This window comes from Microtus oregoni, unplaced genomic scaffold (genome assembly GCF_018167655.1).
Source record: "Microtus oregoni isolate MIOR12 unplaced genomic scaffold, Mior012 000066F_ref0000041, whole genome shotgun sequence".
NCBI lineage: Eukaryota > Metazoa > Chordata > Mammalia > Rodentia > Cricetidae > Microtus > Microtus oregoni.
This window is the reverse complement of record NW_024543952.1, coordinates 10,041,944-10,064,907: the sequence shown is the minus strand read 5'-3', so window position 1 is coordinate 10,064,907 and position 22,964 is coordinate 10,041,944. Positions and strand designations below refer to the sequence as shown.

At 37.8% G+C, this 22,964-nt stretch overlaps 1 protein-coding gene across 1 annotated transcript in view; it reads right to left on the bottom strand.

The window, feature by feature from the left end:
* Positions 1-4,371: 4,371 nt before the first annotated feature.
* Positions 4,372-22,964, bottom strand: part of LOC121440207 (tumor necrosis factor receptor superfamily member 27-like) — a 156,790-nt gene continuing 138,197 nt past the window's right edge. The window contains exon 8 of the mRNA XM_041640942.1: positions 4,372-4,446. The gene's annotated coding sequence lies outside the window, so the exon portion shown is untranslated. The remainder of the gene's footprint in view (positions 4,447-22,964) is intronic.

The following is a 22,964-nucleotide window of genomic DNA, read 5'->3' as shown; positions in this document are numbered from 1 at the left end:
TCAAACTTAAACACCATTCATTAATCTCCTTTCTCATTGTTTTAGTTAGGGTTTCTATTTCTGTGAAGAGACACCATGACCACGGCAAATCAAATAAACGAAACCATTTAATTGTGGTGGCTTACAGTTCATAGCTTAGTTCAGAGCTTTAGTACGTTATCATCATGGTGGAAGCATTGTGGTGTGCTGGCAGACATGGTGCTGGAGGAACTGAGAATTCTACAGCTTGATCTGAAGACAACACGAAGTGGATTGACACTGCGAATAGCCTGAGCATAGGAGACCTCAAAGTCCACCCCCACAGTGACACACTCCTCCAATAAAGCCATCAGACCTACTTCAGCAAAGCAACACCTTCTAATAGTGTTGTGCCCTATGAGCTTATGGTGACCAATTACATTCAAACTGCCACAATCACCAAGCCAAAATTTTAAGCCCATGTTGCCCATGGATTATAGTAAGCTATCAATACATGAGTGCTTCATTAGCACAACCTGTTTCTTTTTTTTATTGAAAAAATTTCCACCTCCTCCCAGCCTCCCATTCCCCCCACTCCTCTCCCCCTCCCCACTCCTCTCCTCTTCCCCCACTCTTCTCTCCCTCCTCCACTCCTCTCCCCTCCCCCACTCCTCCCCCCTCCCCCACTCCCCTCCTCTCTCCCACTCCTCTCCCCCTCCCCCACTCCTCCCCCCCTCCCTCCACTCCTTTCCTCCTCCCCCCACTCCTCTCCCCCTCCCTCTCCAGTCCAAAGAGCAGTCAGGGTTCCCTGCCCTCTGGGAAGTCCAAGGTCCTCCCCCCTCCATCCAGGTCTAGGAAGGTGAGCATCCAAACTGGCTAGGCTCCCACAAAGTCAGTACATGCAGTAGGATCAAAACCCAGTGCCATCGTCCTTGGCTTCTCTTCAGCCCTCATTGTCTGCCATTTTCAGAGAGTTCGGTTTTATCCCATGTTTTTTCAGTCCCAGTCCAGCTGGCCTTGGTGAGCTCCCAATAGATCAGCCCCACAGTCTCAGTGTGTGGGTGCACCCCTCGCGGTCCTGACTTCCTTGCCCATGTTCTCCCTTTTTCTGCTCCTCATTTGAACCTTGGGAGCTCCGTCTAGTGCTCCACTGTGGGTCTCTGTCTCTATCTCCATCCATTGCCAGATGAAGGTTCTATGGTGATATGCAAGATATTCGTCAGTATGGCTATAGGATAGGGCCATTTCAGGTTCCCTCTCCTCAGCTGCCCAAGGAACTAACTGGGGACATCTCTCTGGACACCTGGGAGTCCCTCTAGGGTCAAGTCTCTTGCCAACCCTAAGATGGCTCCCTTAATTAAGATTTATACTTCCCTGCTCCCATATCCACCTTTCCTTTATCCCAACCATCCTATTCCCACCTGTTCCCCCATCTTCCCCTTCTCACTTTTCTCTCCCCATCTTCCCTTACCTTCATCCCACCCCACCCCCAAGTTCCCAATTTTTGCCCGGCAATTTTGTCTATTTCCAATATCCAGGAGGCTGACTATATGTTTTTCTTTGGGTTCACCTTCTTATTTAGCTTCTCTAGGATCACAAATTATAGGCTCAATGTCCTTTATTTATGGCTAGAAACCAATTATGAGTGAGTACATCCCATGTTCATCTTTTTGAGTCTGTGTTACCTCACTCAGGATAGTGTTTTCTATTTCCATATATTTGCATGCAAAATTCAAGATGTCATTGTTTTTTACAGCAGAGTAGTACTCTAATATGTATATATTCCACACTTTCTTTATCCATTCTTCCATTGAAGGGCATCTAGGTTGTTTCCAGGTTCTGGCTATTACAAATAATGCTGCTATGAACATAGCTGAACAAATGCTCTTGTAATATGATAGGGCATCTCCTGAGTTTATTCCCAAGTGTGGTAATGCTGGGTCCAGGGGTAGGTTGATCCTGAATTTCCTGAAAAATCACCACACTGCTTTCCAAAGTGGTTGCACAAGTTTGCATTCCCACCAGCAATGGATGAGTGTACCCCTTACTCCACAACCTCTCCAGCAAAGGCTATCATTGGTGTTTTTGATTTTAGCCATTCTGACAGGTGTAAGATGGTATCTCAAAGTTGTTTTGATTTGCATTTCCCTGATTGCTAAGGAAGTTGAGCATGACCTTAAGTGTCTTTTGGCCATTTGAACTTCCTCTGCTGAGAATTCTCTGTTCAGTTCAGTGCCCCATTTTTTAATTGAGTTAATTAGCATTTTAAAGTCTAGTTTCTTGAGTTCGTTATATACTTTGGAGATCAGACCTTTGTCTGTTGCGGGGTTGGTGAAGATCTTCTCCCAGTCAGTGAGTTGCCGTTTTGTCTTAGTGACAGTGTCCTTTGCTTTACAGAAGCTTCTCAGTTTCAGGAGGTCCCATTTATTCAATGTTGCCCTTAATGTCTGTGCTGCTGGGGTTATACATAGGAAGTGATCCCCTGTGCCCATATGTTGTAGAGTACTTCCCACTTTCTCTTCTATTAGTTTCACTGTGTTCAGATTGATATTGAGGTCTTTGATCCATTTGGACTTGAGTTTTGTGCATGGGGATAGATATGGATCTATTTTCATAATGTATACCTTAGATCTATCTGTCTAAAACATCAGTTTAAGACAAATGATTCAATATTTAATTTTTCCTAAAGATTAGGTTCAGTAGTAAAATCATATGGGTTTTCAATTTACCATTATTGCCTAATAGCCTCATGACCTTGGACCTGTTAATCCATCTTTCTTACTTCAGTTTTCTCATATTTAAATGTTAATAAGTACTAAATCTGGGGACATATCAATAGCATAGCATTTACTTAGTGTGCATGTGATCTTGAGTTCTATCAGAATCATTGCAAAATAGATTAAAAAGTGCTGTCTTATAAATATTTGGTTATTCTGTGTATTAATGGCACATAATACTAACCGGTGCCAACCAGTACTGACCAGTGGCAGAATTATTGCCAACAAATGTTGGTTTCTATATAACCATACCATTTTGTATTCATAAAGATTCTGTTGCTTTCTACATGGGATAAAACCAGACTCGCTGAACATAGCAGACAATGAGGACTACTGAGAACTCAAGAACAATGGCAATGGGTTTTTGATCCTACTGCACGTACTGGCTTTGTGGGAGCCAAGGCAGTTTGGATGCTCACCTTACTAGACCTGGATGGAGGTGGGAGGTCCTTGGACTTCCCATAGGGCAGGGAACCCTGATTGTTCTTCGGGCTGATGAGGGAGGGGGACTTGATTGGGAGAGGTGGGGGGAAATGGGAGGCAGTGGCAGGGAGGAGGCAGAAATCTTTAATAAATAAATATAAATAAATAAATAAAAATTAAAACTCAGAAAGACATAATGATTTGAGTTTTAATTTAGGTCAGGCTTGCTAAGGATATAATATCTGTCATCCTAAGGTTTATGAGAATCCATGCACGTGAATGTTATTCTTCAGTTAGTTCCCATTTTCCTTTGGCTCCTGAATACCATCTCTACATATTGAGTACCACAATATCTCTGGAATCACAACCCAAAATTGTTTTATTTGACAAAACTAATTTTTATATTTGGAGATAAAATACATAGTTTTATTCTATGTATACACTATATAAGGAGTTAATGAATTTAATTAATGTAAACATCACACCACCGATATCATTTTGTTGATTAGAACATTAAAATATGAGGGTTTTATAATTTTGAAATATGTACTACCTTATAAATAATGGTTTTCACATAGTGCAATATGTCATTAAAGTTTCCCTGCAGTCTAATCTCCTTCACTCAGCCTTTCTTTTTTTCTCGAGGCAGCAACAATAACTTCCACTATTCTGTTTAAATGAAAATAATTTCTGAAGAGTTCCTTGAGAAAATGTATCATTTGTCTTAGTGTGCCTTTTAATTTTACTTAATGTAATTTTTTTATTTCTATCCACGTTGTATTATTTATACAATTTCCCTTCCTTTCAAAACCATATAGTGTTTTAACTACATAGCAGAGAACTCCATATGAATACTTCATTAATCCTTCAAGACAATATAATCAAAACCCAAAGTGACTCACCATCTTCTTCTCCATCCCAAATCTACCATCATTAAATGTTTTCTTTTTCTATATTAGGTGGGATTCTCTAGAGAAATAGATTTGATAAAATGGGCATATATTAATGGGAATTTATTGAACTGCTTATTGTGAAAGCCAAAGTTACATTTTAAGCTTTAAATACTATGCCTTAGAGATCCAGGACACAAAAATACCTCTTATCTGCGAGCCCCTAAACCAAGAACAGATAGTTCCTAAAAATTCTGGAGGCTATTACTTATAGGAGATAATAAGTCACAGGAGTTTCATTCTGAGAAACGTGTTTGTTTGATCCATGCTTGATCACATGTGGGTAGGTGGTCCCCAGGCTGAAGGGACTCCAGGATGTATGTTGCCCCTGATTGGACCTGATGGGAAATACAATCAATTATTAGGATTTTTTCTTAAGCTGCTACAAACAAGTTAGACAAAACCATACATAAACTGGCTAAAGGATGGAGAGAAAATATCCACATTAATAAAATCAGTAATAAAAGGGGAAATAAGAACAGACACACAGAAAACCAAATAATCATAAGGACATACTTTAAAAAACCTGTACTTCACCAAATTGGAAAATATAAGTGAAATGAATAATTTTGAAGGTATCAAATTTGATAGGTACCACATACCACAGTTAAATCAAGATCAGAGAAAAAAAAATTTGAATGGACCTATAATCTTTAGTGAAATAGAAATTCTACCAGGCATTCAGAGGAGTTAACACCAATACTCCTAAAATTATTCCAAAATAGAAATAGAAGTAACATTGTCCAACTCATTTTATGAGGGCACAGTTATCTTGATACCCAAACCACAAAAAAATTCAACAAAGAAAGATAATTACAGACCAATTTCCCTTATGAATATAGATACAAAAGTACTCAGTGAAAGATTCACAAACAGAATCCAAGAACACATCAAAAAGATCCTCCACCACAATCAAGCAGATTTTATCCCAGAGATGTAGGGATAGTTCAACATACAAAAAACAATAAATGTAATCCACCATATAAATAAACAAAATAAAACAACAGCAACAACAAATAATCATGTCATTAGAAGCTGAAAAAAACTTTGACAAAATACAACACCCCTTCATGATAAAAGTACTGGAGAGAGGCCAGGCGGTGGTGGCACCCGCCTTTAATCCTAGCACTCGGGAGGCAGAGGCAGGTGGATCTCTGCGAGTTCGAGTCCAGCCTGGTCTACAAGAGCTAGTTCCAGGACAGGAACCAAAAGCTACGGAGAAACCCTGTCTCGAAAATCCAAAAAAAAAAAAAAAAAAAAAAAAAAAAAAAAAAAAAAAAAAAAAAAAAGTACTGGAGAGATTAGGCATACAGGTGCATATTTAAACATAGTAAAGGCAATTTACAGCAAGCCTATACCCAACATCAAATTAAATGAGAGAATCTCAATGCAATTCCACTAAAATCAGGAACAAGACAATGCTGTACCCTCTCTCTGTATCCACTGAATATAGTACTTGAGGTTTCAGCTAGAGCAGTAGTAAAGCTAAAGAAGATCAAGGGGATACAAATTGGAAAAGACAAAGTAAAAGAAATGTTATTTGCAGATAATATAATACTAGATGTGTAAGTGATCCCCAAAATTCCAGCTGACAAACACTTTCAGCAAAGTGACTGGATGTAAATTTAACTCAAAAAAAATCAGTAGCCCTCCTATATACAAATGTCAAATTTACTAAGAAAGAAATCAAGGAAACAACACCCTTTACAATAGCCTCAAATAATATAAAATAATTTGAGGTAATTCTAACCAAGCTAGTGAAAGATGTGTATGGTAAAAACTTCAAGTCTTTGAAGAAAGAAATTGAAGGAACGATCAGAAAATGCTCATATATCAGTAAGATAAACATTAAAAATGGCCATTCTTCAAAAGCAGCCTACAAATTTAATACAATTCCTATCAAAATTTCAACAAAATTCTTTACAGATCTTAATGGACTCCTCAAGACCCACCTCTACCACTCTTGGGAGGAGTGGTGGGAGGGGAAATTACAGTCACAATGTATTGTATGAGAGAAGAATCTTTGTGTAGCTTGGTTTGAGGGACCTTGGCAGTGGTAGCAGGGTCTATCCCTGGTACATGAGCTGACATTTTGGAACCTATTTCCTTTGGTGGAATGCCTGGTTCAGCTTTGATGTGGGCAGAGGGGCTTGGTTCCCCCTCAACTTGATGTGCCAGGCTTTGTTGATTCCCCATGGGAGGCCTTACTTTCTCTGAGGAGTGGATGTAGGGTTGGGGGAAGGGGGAGGGAGTAACAAGAAGAGAAGGAGGGAAAACTGTGGTTTGTATATAAAATGAATAAAAAAATTGAAAACAAAAAGCCATTATGCATGCTTTTTGATCCGTTGGGGCTAAATAATCAGCTGTGATTAACAAGAGTACTATTAACGTGAAACCTTTACTTCCCTAGGACAATAGATGCTGATCAAAGTGGTCTGAAGGATCAGGTATAATTAAGAGCCCAGCCTCAACAAGGTGAAATATTCTGAAAAGTATTTCCTCAAAGCCAACAAACAAAATTTGGGGGTCATAGAGACCAGAGCTGCATCTCAAGCAGATAGTGAAACCTGTCAATATGGAACTGTTACCCACATGGGTCTGATATTTACTGCATGAAAGCTGAAGGTTTGAGAAGGCAATGGGGAGAGATGAAACTTGACATGATGTGGCAGTGGCATAGTCTCTGAACTGAAGCCAGGAAAGCTATTGGTGAAGATACAGCTTCACTTGCAATGGGGACCCCAGGTATTACTGGAGATGTCAGTATTGTGGACCATTCACCAAGGACGGCTGCCAGTGTAACGTGGAGCTTGCTGAAGCTTAAGAGACAAGCTGTACAGGTTTATGCATGGAAGAACTGGATATATGGAGCTACCTAAGCCTTTGGACCCCAGAAGACAAGTGCATTGAAGATGCCAGACACAGAGTAACCAGATCTGGTTTTACAATACTAAATTCTTGTTTTGCATAAGTGTGGTTCTATCATCCCCTAGTTCTTAAATTTTAGGGGTAAGAAAGTACTTTATTTTTTTAATTTTATTGTAGCCTACAGTTAAGAGACTAGATTTTAAAGAAACCTTGATATTCTAAAGGCCTAATTTTTTGATGACTGTAAGAATTGAAAGGTTGTGCTGTGTTTGATGTAATAATATTTAAATAAGGAGAAGAAATTTAAAGTTTACAGTTTCAAGTGTTGTGTTTTAAGTTATCAAGTAGTAGAGGGCTCTCACTAGCTTTAACTGTCATAGCACATCCCAGAGTTATCTGAGAAGAGAGTCTCAGTTGAGAAACCACCCAAATGAACTTGGCCTGTTGGCATTTCTGTAGAGGATTGTCTTGATTGCTGAGTGAGGTCAGAGTGTCTCGCCGGCTATACATAGCACTATTCCTAGACAAATAGTCCTGGGCTGTATAAGAAAGATAGTTAATTATGAACCAAAGAGTGAGTAAGTAATCATTGTTTATTAGTCTCTGCTTTGAATCCCTACTTTCCTCAGGTAAAAACTATGACCTTATAAACTATAAGTCGAGTAAATCCTTTGCTCCCTGAATTTGCTTTTGGGCACAGTGTTTAATCAATATATATAAATACCTACAATATATTATAATCCATAAGCCTATAGTTAAAAGCATACTCATGAGTATATAAGTATATATAAGTATAGTCTATGAGTATATAATATGTAAGTATAATATATGTAATATAGTAGTCTTCATTAAAGTTGAAATTTAGTAGCAAAAATACAAAGTATTGGTATTAGATACATAATTGTTATAGAGAAATCCGAGGATTAAATTCAAGCCCAATTTTACAAAACAGTCCTCTTTTTATTATACTCCCAACTCAAGTATAGGGAAAGCAAATTATTAGGTGCAAGAACATTGCTAATATTCATGTTATTAAATTTACTTAAGAATTTATTCACATTCACATTGTTATTTGTTCCTGAACATAAAGATCCCATCCCACAGGATGTACAACAACAATGTAAACACTCATAGACTTTAGATTTGTTTAGTATCTGACATAAAATTCATACTTAGTAAATTTCTAGGGAATAAATGAATGAGTGACTTGCTTAACCAAGGACGTTCCTTGTCATTGAAAATGGGAAGAGAGGATGCAGCTTAAGGAATGAATACAAATATATGAATATCATATATGGAGGTGTGCATGGAAGTCAGCAGAGGAAATTGGATTGTCTGGAATTGGAGTCACAAGTTGTTATAAACTGCCCAATGTGAGTTTTTGAAACTGGATTTGGGTCCTCTAGAAGAGTGGTAACTACTTTTGGCCTCTGAGCCATTTCTCCAGACTCCAGTCATGATGTTTTAATACAGGTACATAGTCTTGTGTAAATAAATGGTTTAAGTGTGATTTATTTATGCCAAATATTCAATCCGTCTTGGGAAGATTTTATGCATACTATAATAGAAAGTCCAGTTGTCCTAGTGCCATTTTTAAAAGAATATTTTTTATCCATTGGGTATTCTTGGAAGATTTTTTTACAGATAAGTTGACAATATATACACAGGACTTGTATAAAATATGTGTTTTGTAGTGCCAGGAATTGATCCTAAGAATTCATGTGCTAGGCAAGCACTACACCACTGATATATGCCTCTGACTCCTTAAAATGTGTTAAGTTATTGAGCTAGGTTGAAATTCCCCAAATATATTCTGATTCTAATATCTGGAGCTTGTGAATATTGTGAAAGAGAGCATATACATGTGATTAACTTAAGGATTTGGAAACGTGGGGATTATTCTAAGATTGGATCCCAAATGACATCCTAAGTATCTTTATAGATGAAGGAAGTATATGATTATTGGATATGTCTTTGAATAAAGAACATAGAAAACCAAGGGATGCAAGGGATTTGTTATATATGCTGGCAAAAGGCAAAAAAAAAACATTTTATTTCCCAGATACTCTGTATAATATATAATCTAGTTAACACTTAATTTCACCTCTAGGACATTTTATATTGGAGTTTTGACCACCATAATTCTGAAACAATAAAATGTGTGATTTCAATATTAATTATTTATCTTAATTTGATATTATAACCACAACAAAGTAGTATAGCAATTGAGGATAAACAGGAAAATAATTACTGTAGAATATTGACAACAATTTGATAGGATTAAGCTGATAAGTAGCTAAATTTTGGTTATAGTTGAAGATAATATGGTGACTAGTTGTTGAATTAAGAGCAATAAGAGAAAAAATTTTCATTAAAACATTTTGAGCACCTATAGAGATCATGATAAGTTTTGCTAAGCTGGATATCTCTAGGTGAAAAAAAGACATTAGGATGAAGAGAAATATCACATTTTGACCATTTTATGTTGAGATGCCTACCAAGTGAAGTTGTAAACCCATGTCTGGAATTCGGGCTAAATAATATGGCCAGTGAATAACCAATATCCCTGCCTGTGATGTTTGGTGAGTAAAAGGGGCTTCCATGATACCCCTTTGGCCAACTATTAAACAAGATATACTATATTCCTGGCACTGATGGTGTTACTCGGCGGCATAAGATATACTAAGTTTATGGTTCTTTCTATTATATGACAATTCCTTTATATTCTTTTCAAGTTTGTATATGTTTTAGGAAACTTGTCCAGTACAGCAGTAGGTTTCCATTTGATCTATTCTTTCCTTCTCTCTCACTCTCTTTCTTTCTTTTACTTTTATCTGCATTCATTTTATGTTGGATTTATTCCCACGCCAAAAGTTTCTGTTTCTTCAGGGATATCTTCTATTCTGTGCAGCCCCCTTTTCTGACTTTGGAACAAATTGTTCTTTTTCAGTGGCAAGGGGAGCTCCTGTGTGGGTATTATAGCCATGAGCTCTGTAAGTTCGTCGGTGCATCTTAGGTGTTTTGTTCTCCTGGATATGTTCAATGACTAGAGAACCTACATCTAAACCCTTCAGTTCAGCATTGCTCTCTGCGGTTTTAAGCACGTGCAGTAAAAATTCAGCACTTTTTTTTATTGGCTACTGACCTGTGTCCAGACCCACTGTTTGACCTGGGCATATTTACTGACTCCACCATTGTACTATCAGAATGGGACACACTGCTTCCTTAAAGTGATATCTTTCAGATACTTGGCTTTTTGGATATGCATACCCTTGATGGCTTGGGCAGTTTTATGGATTTTCTTAAAGCTAACCTGAAGATTTGCATAATTTATTGGGTTTTCTGAGTCAGGAGAGTAGTGAACCATCTTCCCAGGTCACCTGAGGTGGCTTCTAAAAAGAGGATGCATCCATTTGACTTTTCAAAAGACCTTTAGTGATAGCTGTCTCTTTTTTTTTAATTTATTTATTTATTAAGGATTTCTGCCTCGTCCCCGCAACCGCTTCCCATTTCCCTCCCCCTCCCCCGATCAAGTCCCACTCCCTCATCTGCTCGAAGAGCAATCAGGGTTCCCTGACCTGTGGGAAGCCCAAGGACCACCCACCTCCATCCAGGTCTAGTAAGGTGAGCATCAAAACTGCCTAGGCTCCCACAAAGCCAGTACGTGCAGTAGGATCAAAAACCCATTGCCATTGTTCTTGAGTTCTCAGCAGTCCTCATTGTCCGCTATGTTCAGAGAGTCCGGTTTTATCCCAGGCTTTTCCAGGCCAGCTGGTCTTGGTGAGTTCCCAATAGAACATCCCCATTGTCTCAGTGTGTGGGTGCACCCCTCGTGGTCCTGATAGCTGTCTCTTCCCATATTTCCTTCGTTACTCTTCTATCCCATTTCCCTATGCATTTAATCTTCCTATTAGTTTTCCCCTCGTCCTTCCATAAGGCTTTGTTTTATTTCCCTTGCACTGGAAGATCCTCTTCTTTTCCCTGGCCCATTAATAAGTACCTAAACCTTCATGGTTATGTGGATTCTAGCATACATATTGAAAACTTAAATGATCAATCCACATTTAAGAGAAAATATACACTCTGCGGCTTTTATAGTTTAGGTTGCCTGATTCAGAATGAATTTTTTAACTCCAGCCATTTATCTGCAAATTTTATAGATTCTTTTTTCTTTACAACTGAATAGCATTCTATTGCATGAATGTAGCAAATTTTCATTATTGATTTACCAGTTGAGGAATATCAATGCTTTTCTCAGTTTCTGGCTATTATGAATGCAGCAGCAATGATTATAGTTAGTGCTCCATTGCTGATAAAAAAAATACCCTTTATTTATTTCAAGAAGCCTGGAGAAGTCAAACTGGTCTTCAACTAGGAGCTTTATTCATACTATCATTCATGTTGCTTAAAGGGACTCTGCACACTACTGGAGAAGAAATGTATTAATATCACCTAGCTACAAACTCCACAGCCTACAACAGCAACTGGCCTGCAAAATATACTGCTGCAGTAGTGACACAAATGTTATAGAAAAAAAAAACAACAAAAAGCCCATTGTTATTGGATTTAAGTCACACTCCATGAGATGGAGCATATAGTGCTAAAGTTGCCAAGACCCTGAACTTGATAGGCCATAAGCCTAGGGAAAAACCTAATACTATTATTTTGCTAAAGGAACATAGCAATAAAATGACTCCTAATGACACATTCATACATCCATAGATCAGTGTGTCATCAGAAAAGCCTGTTTTTGCAATAGATAGAAATTAATAGATAGCTATACAACCGAACAATGTGCAGAGGATGAGAGATTTTGGACCCTCAATGGGATGTCTTTAACAAAGCTCTCCCCTCACGTCTCACACATCTAGGTTGAAGAGATAGAAAGACTGTGAGAGCCAGATTTGTTGGATGAATCCAAGGAAACAGCATTTTCCAGATACTATGTGACTGAACATATCTTTTCTATGGCTGTGAAGAGACACCCATGAAAAAACAAATTTAAAATAAAGCATTTAATAGGAAGATTGCTTGCGGTTTTAGAAAGTGAATCCATAAACATCATGGTTAGAAGCAAGGCAGCAAGTAAGCAAGCATGACACTGGAGCAGTAACTCAGAGCTTACATCTGATCTACAAACACAAGGTTGAGAGACAGACTGGAACTAATGTGGGCTTGAGCTCACCAACTCCAGCCGGACAGGGAAGGAAACAGCATAGGTCCAAACTAGTCCTCTGAATGTGGGTGACAGTTCTATGGCTGGGGCAGACTACGGAGCCACTGACAGTGGCACCAGAATTTATCCCTACTGCTTGTTCTGGCTTTTTTGAAACCTATCCTCTTTGGATAGATACCTTGCTCAGCCTAGATAGTAGTGAGGGCCTCGGACCTTCCCCAAAGCAATGTACCTTACCCTCTCTGAAGAGTAGGTGGGGGTGGAGTAGGGGGTAGGTGGAGGGGAGGAGGGGAGGGAGTGGGAACTGGGATTGGTAAGTAAAATGAAAAAACGTTAGTTTTCTTTTAAAAAAAATAACATAAACATAAATAAATAAATAAATAAATCTCAAAATCCACCCCAAGGACACATGTCCTCCAATAAGGGCACACCTCCTAGCCTTACCCCACCACTTCCACCAATAGGAACCAAGATTTTAAATATATGGGCATATGAGGGTCATTGGGTCATTTAATTAGTTCAAATCAACACTTTTCACCCCCTTTCCCCCATAGGTTTGCTGTCATGTCTTAATGAAAAATATATTTAATCCAATTTCAAAAGTCCTATACTCTATCACAGTCTTAAAACAGTTTAAAAGTCCAAAGCCTTTTTCTGAGACTCAAGGCAAACTCTTAATGCAATTCCCTGAAAAAAGCAAATTACGTGCTCCCAACATGTAATGACATGGAATATATACTACTATTACATGATGGGAAGCGAGACAGCAATCAGGGAGGCATAGTACTGGAGCAGTAGCTGAGAGCTTACATCTGATCCACAACCACATGTCTGAAAAGAGAGAGACTGGACCTGGAGTGGGCTTTGGAAATCTCAAAGCTCTCCCCCAGTGACACATGTCCTTCACACATATCGCAGTCATTCCCAAAACTCTTACACCAACTAGGGAACCAAGTGTTCATATATGGGGGCCGTTCTCCTTCACATCGCTACAGATTCTCATATGAACTCACAGAGCCTGGGGCAGTATGCACAAGACCTGCCCAGCTTCAACGCAGATGGGGCTACAGTGCTAAGAGAGAGAAGTGGACACAAAGTCTCATTCCTAACTAGGAAGCCATTTGCAAATGGGAAAGGGAAGACCTGTTTTCTCCAACCAAGTGTCCCTGGGTTTATCAACCACATCCAGAGCAGGCCCAATGCTTAGTAGTCATTTTTATTTTGCCCTTCTTTTGCCTCTTGGCTTTTTGTTTGTTTTAATTTTTTATTTTTGTATTTTGTGCTTTTTTAAGAGAGAAAGAACATAAAATTGGGTGTTCAGGGAGGAGGGGAAGATCTGGGAGGAGTTGGGGTAAGGAAAACACAATCAAATATACTGTATAAAAAATCTTAAATGTGGCTAGAGATTGAAATTTAGGAATCATTAGCATGTTGAAGGAATTTCAAACAATGAATCTAGAAATAGCCGTGTTGGTTCTCTTGTGATGAATGTCAAGCTGTATTTTCAGTGAAACCCTTCAAAGCTGAACTCCTCATTTCATTTTGAGTCTGTGTTCCTTTCAGTGCTATCTATCTATTCAAATCTTTGGTACACTCAATGAAAAAGTTCTTGCATATTTTCTCTCACGTGTAGGAAAATGAAGAGGGGCAAAGGAAATGAATGCCAGACAGAAATACCCAGTAATATGAAGAAATGAATGCTAAATAGAAATCACCATGAATATGAAAAATGGAAATGGAAAATGGGCACAAAAGATGATTGTTAGAGGAGATGAATCTGATCAAAGTACCTTAAATACAGGTGTGTGATATCATAATGAAACCCATTATTTGCATAATTAATAGATTCTAAGAGAATTTTTGCTACTTACGTTGCTGAGAAAAAGGGACAATTGAATGCTCAGCTCTGAAGAGGAGATTTACATGACTGTATCTACCATTCATGGAATATTCCAAAATAAGAGACAGAAGACTGTAAGACTCAGAAGGCAGCAAACGGGGAAGCAAAATGCTATGCTGAGTATGACACAGTTATTGCAAATACGAGAGCTATGGTTGCCTATAGTAGACCTGTATAAGGTTGGACCTGTCATCAGCCAGTCATGGATAGAAGAGACATCGGACATACCCATGTCTGATAAATTACTATCTAGTGATGGATTGTGGAGGAGGGGTAGTCACTGTCGTAAGATGTGCATCCACTGATGAACACACCAGTGACCAGTGAATAACTTAGTACCCATAGTCACAGAGATGACCCTAGTTAAACTTACTTGGATTCCAATGAAAACAAAAAGATATAAACATGAAAGAGGAACCTGTAGGGGATTTGAGAAGATTCACAGGAGAGGATATGAAATAAAAAGGTGGGTGGTGAGAGTAATTAGAATGTATTACATAGATGTATAGGATACATAGATGTATAGGACTGTCAAAGAGCAAATTTAAACAATAAAATATTTAAAAATAGCAGTATGTCTGTCTGCTAGTCATCTAAGCTAAAAAAAACATATTAGTTTTCCTAGACTTTCCCTTTCCTCCCATGCCTGTTGATTTTAGTTTCAGAATATTTCTTTAATCTGCCTTTTCAGTTTGTAGGTCAGGCATTTTGTCCTATGTTATTAAGGCTATTGTTATGGTCTCCTACGTGTTTGTACTGTCCTTACCCTACTTTCTCCAAATCCATAATTCTCATTGCTCCCAGAGATTTATCTGGAAATAATTTACAGTCATAGAATTCAAATTATTGTTATTTTATATTGGTCTTTCATATGTTCTGTTATTCAAAATATATTTAGTCATCCACCACTATGAGCTAGACACTCTAGTGGTCATAGGGAACCCAAGGTGAGAAAATCCAGACAGAATCATTGTTTCAAGGAGGTGACGGAGAGTAAAGTCTGAGAGCTTTATCAGAGGGTACAAAGCCTTCCATCACCAGGCTGCTGTATATCTTTCTAACTTTATGGCATCTATGGCTTTTCAGTACTTCCTCTTGCATTTCAGATATAGGAAATATTTCACTCTTTTCCTTAGAGCGTATGCTTTTTAATTCCCTTTCTTCTGTACATGATTTTTTTTTTTTTTGCTTAGAACACCAGTTCTGCCCTTCCTCTTTTAGGCACACCAATTTATCTTGGAAGGCTCCTCTCTTAGTGGTTTTAATTATTTGTCTATTGAAATGCTTCTCTGATACCTTAGGCTTACAATTATACAAACATATCATATTTATAGAAGTTAATTTCTGATAAGTCAGGCTCTCTATTTTATAAGTATCTTGAAATTGTCAAAATAATGTTGAAAATATATTAAAGCAATGAAAAGAAATCTCTGTAAGTCTTGACAATAAACACCCAAGTTTGTATAGAAGAGACCAGTCATTTTAAGAGGAGAATGAATAAGTAGGGAGTGTGAAGACAGAAGCCTAGTTGTCAGTCATGGACAATACAATTCTTTTCCCTTATAGAGGCTTAAAAGATGGATACCTTAGCTCTGAAGATGGTATTTCAAGGAAATGATATTCAAGGTCCTAGAGAAGATAAATAGCCATTTTAAAAGGACAAAAGATACATTCACTATTGTAAATCTTTTGCAGTAAATGCCCCAAGGAAAGAAGTACAAAGGTGAGCTCAAGCATTGGCTAAAATAATAAACATACAAACTTCACTAGGCAGGCATCTTAAGGAGGACAGAGATAATGCTAGAAAGCCAGATTGTGTCTTTCTCTTAGTGTCAAGATTTTCAGAGAGTGTTTGCTTTGTGTTATATAGTTCTCAAGGATAAGATCCCCCATTTATTTAGCTTTTTATACATAATTCACACTTCAGGCATCAAACAGACTGATTCAATCAGATCCTGAGAACAGCAGGAGTAACTTGAGTTCTGATCAGAGGTATGGGATTTCCTTGGTATATGCTAGCCTGGATAGGGGTTTCTCCATAAAGCCCATATAAATGAATTTCGGGTAGTGGGTCTATATTTCAAATGCTTGATATATGGGGGACATAGTAACTGAAACACCTAAGTGCCTACTATGAGCAAGGTTGTGAGCTGGGTTTAGCATGCTCTTAAAAGAGAACTACCCAAAAGAGCTGAATTTGCTGCCCTCGGAAACTACATTTTGTTAAAGAGACAAAGAAAAATACACATAAAAGACATTCTGAGCACCAAGTGAAAGATACCAACAATGAGTGGCTCACATACATGGTAAAAGGAGCAATTTTCTACCATCATTTTAATCAGGAAGACTCATTGTTCATGGTTATAACCTCCTCCACAGCCTCTTGAGCAGCTAGTTTTGGAAGAAGAGGGCATTAATGAAACCAGGAGGCATTGAAGCCTGAATAGACATTTCCCAGCATGGTTGAGTACATCTAGATTGAGATCCTTGAATTAATACTTGAGTTGTTTTTAAAGTTTCTATCTATTTTTAAGGAACTGGAACATTTCGTTCCCAATTCTCTGACCTCTATGAGAAACCTGACATAGAGCAATCATGGTCAGCCTTTCACATGTCCCTGACAGAGCCATAGGGTAGCAACTTATACATAGGCCTGGAGAAAGAAATCACTCGCTGCTGTTTTTATTACCTGACACATAAAATTATTGATTGCCTTGTTCTATTATATGCACAACCAAAAATATAAGAAACTAAAATTCTAAATCAAAGCAAATAAATGCTAATGAGGAAAATGTTCAAATGAGTGGATGCTAGGTATTGTGTGCCACAAACAAAATATGAGTCAGCAAAATACAGTCATCATTAAAGCAGGCAAAAGGGAAACAGTGAAATGGCTCAGTGGGTAGAATTACTTACTGCTAAGCCTGACAACCTGTTTGATTCTCAGGATAGGAAAAAAACAGACACCTTCAGGTTGTCTTATGACCTTCACACATATACCATGACACACATGCACATGCACACATGTGCAATTGCAAATAAATAGGTATTTTAAAAGAGAAAATGGATATTAATGCTAAAAGTAATTAAGTAAGCAAAACATATAATGACACAACTTGAAAGGTCAGTTTCTAGACATGGGAAATGAGGGCTACAAAGATGATGGAAATGTTTCAAACTTCCCCCAAGCAAACCGTCGCATGCAAATCCCAAAGTTTTCAGCTCTTTGACTTTTACTTTCTTTCAGATAGTTCCTTTAGTATGTATTTTTCCAGGCTAGAGAGATAGATCAGCTGTTAGGAGCGTGTGTTACTCTTGCCGGGGTACTTTGGTCTGCTTCCTCTAGCATCTACACGGTGGTTCACAAGCATCCATAACTTCAATTCCAGGAAACCTGACACCCCTTTTGACTTCCATGGGAACCAAAAAAGCAGATGGTTGATGTGAGAGTACCCTCTGTGTGCTGTGATTAACATTAATGAATAAAGAAACTGCCTTGGACCTATATCAAGGCAGAACTTAGGTAGGCAGGGAAAGCTAAGTTGAATGCTGGGAGGAAAAAGGGCAGAGTCAGGGAGATGCCACAGAGCAGCCACTGGAGATAGACATGCTGAAACTTTGCTGGTAGGCCACGACCTCATGGTGCTATACAGATTAATAGAAATTGGTTAATTTAAACAAATATTTAAGACTTAACCAATAAGAAGCTAGAGCTAATGACCCAAACAGTGACTAATAAATACAATTTCTGTGTGATTATTTCAGGTCTAAGTCAGCTGGGCAACCAGGAACCAACAAGCAGCTCACTCCCTCCAACACATGGCGTCTATATATAAATGAAGCAAAACACTCCTGCACATAAAATAATAAACCTTTAAAAACTTAAATTAATTTTAATTTTTTAGAGAATAATGCTTCTACCATATAGCCTAGGCAGGTCTCAAATCTGCAATATCCCTGCCTGTATCTCTCAGTGCTGAGGTTATAAATATGTACCAGCATGCTATGATCATCAGGTGCCTTTCATTACTCAAAGTTTTATAAGAATTGACTTTGAGGAAGCAAAGAAGGCTGAAGTATAAGGCATAGGTTGAAATTAAAACTCTTCTTTATCATAAATTTACATGTCCTTATTAATTGCTAGTTTGAAATTTTCTTATAAGACAGATCACTGACTTGTAATTCTGAGTCCAGCAATGATGCTAGGCTATGCGTCATCAATATAAAGGTTTCAGTCACAACCAATTAATTGCAGTCACCCCTCTACACGCTCCCAATACTGTTCTCTGATGGCTTCTATGTGGCACATGTCATGTACTCACAGTCCTTAATAGCTCATTTGTGTCTTTTTCCTACAACTTCTTTCTCACAAACCCCATTTAAATGCTTGGTCTCTCAAAAGAGCCAGAGGTTGCTCTGGCAGCATAGCCCAGAAAGATGGCATTTCAAAATGGCTGAGGCTTTTTTTCCTGCTATGGCTAAGTCAGGAAAATCCCTCTTAAAGGAGCTGTGGCAAGCCACCAGCAAACACTGTGTTAAACTCTATTATTTTTTGTCTAGAATTCCTTTTTAAGCCCTCTCAGTTTTTATGTGGATTCAGTTGGCCACATGGGTGTCAATTTGTCAGGAGCCATTTCTTCCTAGGATTATTACAGGAACCATCACCCTGGGGAGTCTGCAGAGAACCCCACACCCATAATTGTGTTAAGAATCATTCTATTGACAGAACCTACCCCACACTCAATTAGCTGATAATAGAGAGCTATCTGTTAGCTGAACCCGTCCCACATTCCAAACTATCTAGAGAACTAGGTGTGTCAACTCCTAGTTGTGACTTCCTGGCCTACGTGACCTGACCAAACGTAACCTCCTGGCCTACGTGACCAACGTGAACCATGTGACCAACGTGAACCATGCGGCAAGAGTCCAGGCCCCTGTGCCCACCCCCCAACTCCTTATCCTATATAAGCTGTAACCTGTCTCTAATAAACGGAGGCTTTGACAAGAACCCCGCTTAGCCTCCTTCGTCTCTCTTAGCCCATTATCTTCCAGATGGTACCTCTCCGTGACCCTGGAATAACTGACTGCAGGGTGGGTAACAACCCCTAGACTAAGTAACCCACCCAAAGCAGTCTACACCAATTGTTTCAAGGAAGGGCTTGTTCATCCCAGCCGCCTAGAACCAAAATAACCACACAGAAACTATGTTAATTAAATCACTGCCTGGCACATTAGCTTTAACATCTTAATATACATACATATACATATATATATATATAACATATTAATTTAACCTATTAATATGTATATCACCATGTGGCAGTGGCTTACCAGGTAAAATTCCCAGCATCTGTCTCTGGCAGCCTAATGGCATCTTTCTCTCTCTGCCTTCCTTGTCCCAACATTCAGTTTTGTCTTCCCTACCTACCTAAGTTCTGCCCTATCAACAGGCCAAGGCAGTTTTTTTATTCATTAATGGTAATCACAGCACACAGGGGGCACTCCCACATCATCATTTAGAGTATTTCTTACTTTGTTGAAATAGCCATTGTAAAAGCAAATGGAATTGAATCATTTGATTTATTTGAAACTTCACGCTACAATTTAATATGTGGCATAATGGTAAGAGTACTTGATCAGCATGAACATAACCTAGAATTCCATACACAGCCCCATAAAAATATATAAGTAGAAATTAAATCTTTACTATAATGCATCTGATGCCTAGACCAGCAAATGTGACAGAACAAGTAAGAGTCAGGATGTCTATCTTGTTTTAGAAATCCTGTGAATAAATTCAGCTTGAGAAAATTTACATGGCACCTCCACTTTGGTGTGGCTCATGTTTTATATTAGTCTGGGGTAAGATTTATGGATATATCCAATATTTATAACCCTCATTCGGATACACAGCATAATAAATGATAGGCCCCCCAGGACTAAATCTGGAGGCTGTAAAGTTCGATATTTTCACAGCATAAATTATAGTAGATAGTGTCAGTTCTATCAATGGGAATCAATTAAATTATAATTGCAAAGAAGGAACTTGAACTTCTAATTCTTTCTGCACATTGTAGCCAGACTGATCTTAAAATACTATTTTCATAGTATCATTGCTTTGATAGCTAGCTTAAAATGAACCCCTAATTTCTTATCCAAACTTAGCTTAATAGTCTAGGTACATTATAACCATGAACTATATACGTCTTTTAATTATATATATATATATATATATATATATATGGTTAGTGTTATGTTTTACTACATACACATTGTAAGCATAGAATAAAGTCATCCTCCATTTAGCTGCCTTACCCAAACCCTTTCCAGTGTATACTAATTACACTAGTATACTCACTTTGTCTTTTTTAAACTTCCATATATGAAAAAGAATGTTTGAATTTGTCTTTTTGTGCCTGGTTTATTAATCTAACATCATGTCCTCCATTTCTTTGCAATTTGCTGCAAATAAATGCTTTATTCTTCTTTGTGACTTAATAACTTCCTCTTTTCCTTTATCTGTTAAAGGGCACCTAGATTGATTTTGCATCTTAGCTACTGGGGATACTGTTGCCATAAATAAATGCATATAGGCTTTACTTTAGTATGCTGATGATTTCATGTCACTTCAGAAGTAGCAAGGTTGAATCATATGCAGATATATTTCTAGACTTTTAAGGGCACTCCACACTGTTCTCCACAATAGTGGCACTAATTTATATTCCTACTAACACTATGTGAAAATTCCCTCTTCTTTAACATCCTCACAAGTATTTGTTTTCATATTATTCATTGTAATTGGACTGGGAAGGAATCTCAGTGTAGGTTTTAGTTGTGTTTCCCTAGTAGTTAATGATATTGAGTTTTTGTTCCTTATATTCTTGTCAGTTGAAGTGTATGTTCACATGATTTGCCAAATTTTAAGTTGGATTAATTTGGTTCATAATTTTTGTTTGTTCTGTTTTCCTATTAAGGATTTTTGGCTTCCTTATATTCTGGAAATTAATCCTCCATTTAGTGAACAGTTGGAAAATGTTGTCTTCTGTCCTGTACGTTGTCCTTCTCAATGTGACAACTCTTCCTTTTACTGACCATGTCATTTGACTTATCAGTTTTTACTTATTTTTGTTTTATTTCTACTCATAAACTCCCCATCTTCTATAACACTGAAATCAAAAAAGATCACTGAATACATAAGCTATAAGAGTTTTAGAAAAAATGTAGGGGAAAATCCAGAGTATCTATAGCTATGTAAAAATATTTTTAGAGTTTACAAAAAGTGTATTACAAATAAATAACAAAGTGATAAACTGTATTTCATTAAAATTATAATCTGCTATTTTGTGAAACATTAAGAGTATGGCTATAGAAAGTACAGGCTTGAAAAAATATTTTCAAAGTGAATAAATTACGTATCTGCCAAATGGTTAGTCTGTATAATATTTAAAAACCGTCAGAAACATAGCATGACAAAGTAGCACTGCACTCAGTTATCTTGGGCACCTTATTTTCAAACACAAGGCAGTCTTTTGCTCAACAGAGACCAACATATTGTGCTGTACATGGTACATTCACAGTTAGTATATCCCTGCAAATTGTATTTAAGTCTCAATAAAGCTTCAGACTCAGAAAACGTGACACATAAACCTCAAGACACCTACCTCAAGTTCTATTTTATGAAATAATTTGTATCTTATAAAATTTTCCTTGTTTTATAGGTTAGAACAAGCTTATGTCTTAGTCTTATTTGTGGTACTGCAATACAACAAATGAGGCTAGGCGCTTTATAGGTAAAGATGTTTAAATTTAGTACTGTATTATTCATCTATAGTCCCAGCTACTCAAGAGACATGGGTAAAAGAATCACTTGATTCTGCAAGTTCAATGGTAATCTACTCAACATGGGAAGACCAAGAAAATAAATAAGTAAAGTGATCCCAGTTTTAGTGGCTTGAAGGACCAATGAGCATAGTTCTAGAATTTTTACAAGGACCTCCTCTGCTGACACAGAACATACCAGAAAAGCTAAAGAAAATGGCCACATCTACAATAGGCTAAGTATTTGAGCTGACATCACTTTCTAACAACCTGTTCTAGTAGTTACTACTCTATCTCTGAAACATTACCACTGTAACAATAGTAATTCATTCAGGAGCACTCATAAACTAACCACTTCTGAAATAAGTCCCACGTCTTATAGGCCCTAATACATACTGTAGGCCCATATTTCTGTATGGCACAAGAGCCATAAGCCCTGTCTGAAGTGGTCACATAACTCTGCAGACAAACTGTCTCTGTTTAACAATAGCCAGGATGTGCTGCTCCTAGTTTCTTTTGTTATAATGTAGATCATCTGAGAAGAGATGTTGGCTGAAGCTGATGACTTAAGAGTTAAGAGGTTTGGTGCTTCCTTCCTTTGTAATTTGGAGGATGTCTTATAGAAATGCTAATTCATGGCCTACTTGACTGCTAGCATAGATGCAGACGTGACTTAAGCCCATTCACCTGGTTGCCTAGGAGACAGCCTAATGTGTTTTTCTGTTCAATTGATGTGATGATATATAAGGTGTTTGGATGATAAACGAGAGATCTTGCCCTTCCATGATGACCATGTAAGCTGCATCTAATTATTCCTCACGACTCCATTCCAGTCCTATTAGAAAATCTGTGTTGGACCCACATGGGCTTCAAGAACTTACTACCCAAGTTTCCTCATATGTACCATGACTAGGTATATCCTGTCCCTCACAGACATTATAAGACCTCATTATTCAATTCAATTAGGTTCTTAGAACAATAACTTTCCCAGGCACTATACCCTCCTAAGCTATTGATACTTGAGTTATGGTAGGAGATGGTGGGCTATAGAACTATAGTAGTATCACTAAGAGAGAAATAATAACATGATTATA